Raw genomic sequence first — 2,836 nt, forward strand, 5'->3', positions numbered from 1 at the left:
TTCTGGTTTGAACCGGGACTAAAGGGTCAGGGCATTAGTAACGACACTTTAGTCCCGGTTCAGGAATCGGGACAAAAAGCCCTTATGAACCGGGACAATAGGCCCGTTTTCTACTAGTGTGTGGTCGCAGCCCGGCGATGAAACCCATGATTTGGGGCACCGGTTGGTCACGGCCTTGGTGGACAAGTATAACGAGGATCACAATCTTTGCGAGGTTTGTTTGTCCTGTGGCGTCCCTCCCTTGTTCTACGCTATCAGGGGTTGCATTATCACTGTATCTCTTATTTTTTATCATAATAATTAATTGCCGATAGGTATGGTATTCCTGTTATTTTAGGATCTTGCATATGAATCCAAGGATACTGTGTGCTGCCAGTCGATTTGTGAGGGAGATAGTACGGCCATATCAATTTCACCGCGGACACTATAGGAGATAATGATATCGACAAGCTATGCTTTGCGGAAGTCATGTATAGGCAACAATTAGGCGAGTTGTCTGTCAATGTCTATGCATGGTTCAGCCCACTGATAGTGGCATGCCATACGATTACATTAACTATCCAGAGCCTAGCCCATAGGCACTGCCACACCACGCACACACATAAGATAGCTAGATTTGAACCAGGGTGGGAATGTAAAACATTACATCAAACCACACGACGTCCTTCCCCAAGTATCCAACAAGCATGCCCATGTTGGGGTCATAATACTCCAAGAGATTCATGCGAAACATAACTTTATCTCCTCGATAACTATGACGCCGGAGATAGTCTGCTCCATCTTGATACACTATTTCGTCATCACACATGGCAATCAGACGAATAGAGAACCGGTAGTCGAGGACATGCCGTGGTTCCCACCGTGGCGCCTTGTTGCCTTGACCATCATCGCACATCCATATCTCGACTAATTCGTTGAACCCTTGACGAGGCACAGCTAGCACCCCATTCAACTCGGCTAAGCTGGTGTCAAAACAGTCATCCCCTTCGTACCATGGAGGACCTTTCATGACTTTAAAAGACTCATCTTCAAGGCTGAAGAGGACAAAGCACGGCTTGTTTGCAACACCATCCAGAGACGATTCATCATTCATAAGCAAGTCAGGGTTGACTGTCCAGATCAAGGAACCCTTGAAGAAGGTCGCCGTCCGTCCTACTATGAAAGGGTACGGCGGTTGTGCGGACGTCTCACGCCAGCATTGGTCCTTTCCGACCGTGAACACTTCCATCCCCAGATTGCCCATGGCGTGTGCTTCACGGTGGAATAAACAAGCGACCTTGTAAGCGTTGTAGCGATGGTCGCGCCCGAAGACGAATGCTTGGTGGCCTTCTACTTCCAGGCACCGACGTGGCGCAACGCTGTTGGGGCTCCAAGGTAGTGTGAGGACTCGTGTGTGACTGGGTTGAGCACACACACGCTAGCCTCGGTGGACAACAACACAAGTCCGTCGCAGTGCGCGAACGCATGCCTCCTCCACGTCACCTCGGCAGGGAGCGAGGAGGTGTCATGTAAGAGGGCTGCGGCATGCGGCCGACTCTCCTCCCACCGGTACAATCTCGGGGTGGTGACCGCATCTTTGATTATCCTAGGTTCGATCACGTGGCTGTAGGCACGTGGTGCGATGAGCAGGCGATGGTATTTTTCCTTTTGCAGGGGAAGTCGGCGGAGGTGCGACTGAGCGAAGGAGGGATCTCCGGAGATGGTGTCGCGCCAGTCCTTGCAGACGCACCTTATCCGCCACAGTGATTTGACGGGCAGACGAACTAGGATTTCCCACACGATCAGCTCGTTTGGCAGACACGCCATCTTCGCCGATTGTGTTGGCTGCCGCAGCCGTCAGGACGCGAGGACCAAGTTGTGGCTGCGTTCGTATCCTATAATTATTAAGCCTTTGGTTAACAGAATGACTAATTTACATTTAAATGTTTTTTAAAGATGTCACATCTAAGTTGTCCACCACATGATTATTGGCTTTAAACGGATTTGTACAAACTGTTGTCGTTTTCTTTGACGTGAACTGTTGCTTTTTGTCGTCGCTAAGGCCCGTGTCGCCGCACTAGTGTCCTTGGGCTGTTTGCCCGATCGGCCTTTCCCTTTTCATCTCAGTATATGTGGGCTTTTATTTTTTGTTATATTATATACGCTGGTGCGATCTGTCATTTTTGTTTCTTTTTTTTTGTCTGCACCTAGGCCTTTTTGTACAGGCAGAATTGAATGAGCTGGGCTGCGTTATTTTTTGCTTTCTTTTTTCTCCTTTATCTATTAAATTTATTTGTTTGTAATTTATGATTTTTAAATTTTATTATTTTTGGCAACATCAGTTTTCTGTCCAGACGTCTGATCTATTTATGCTTTGATTTTCACGCTCGAGCGATCGCACGCATTGCGATCAATCCGTGTCCCGTCATATCGTCTTGTCGGGCTGGGAGGCCTACAACGGAGCGCGACTATTTTTTGTTTTTTTGTTGGGCCTTCGTCGCCTTGGTTTGATACGGGCCTTTTTTAGAATATGAAGAGTCTAGCCCCATAGGACATTAGATTGATACGACAGCCTACATCGAGTCTGTCACTCTCCTTTCGCCTGTTCCCCTCCCTGTGTTGTCCCGTTCCCCTCCCATGTTCTTCCATTATTCCATTTGTTTTTGTTTCGAAATCTAAAGAAGTACATCGACTCGCAACTAGAGAAGGAGGGGGTGGTGTATGTGTGTTTGTCGATGGCCCTAGTTACAAGTCTACAATCGACTCGCAACTGAAGGTGTACCATCAACCCACAACAGGGGGGCGGTGTCTGTGTGTGTTTGTCGCCATCCCTGGTTGCATGTCACCCATCGACTCG

General features: G+C 48.4%; 1 pseudogene; it reads right to left on the bottom strand.

Moving 5' to 3' along the window:
- Window positions 1-610: 610 nt before the first annotated feature.
- Window positions 611-1,806, bottom strand: LOC123152784 (putative F-box protein At1g12855; annotated as a pseudogene).
- Window positions 1,807-2,836: the final 1,030 nt, after the last annotated feature.

The sequence above is a fragment of the Triticum aestivum genome, chromosome 7A (genome assembly GCF_018294505.1).
Source record: "Triticum aestivum cultivar Chinese Spring chromosome 7A, IWGSC CS RefSeq v2.1, whole genome shotgun sequence".
Classification (NCBI taxonomy): Eukaryota; Viridiplantae; Streptophyta; class Magnoliopsida; order Poales; family Poaceae; genus Triticum; species Triticum aestivum.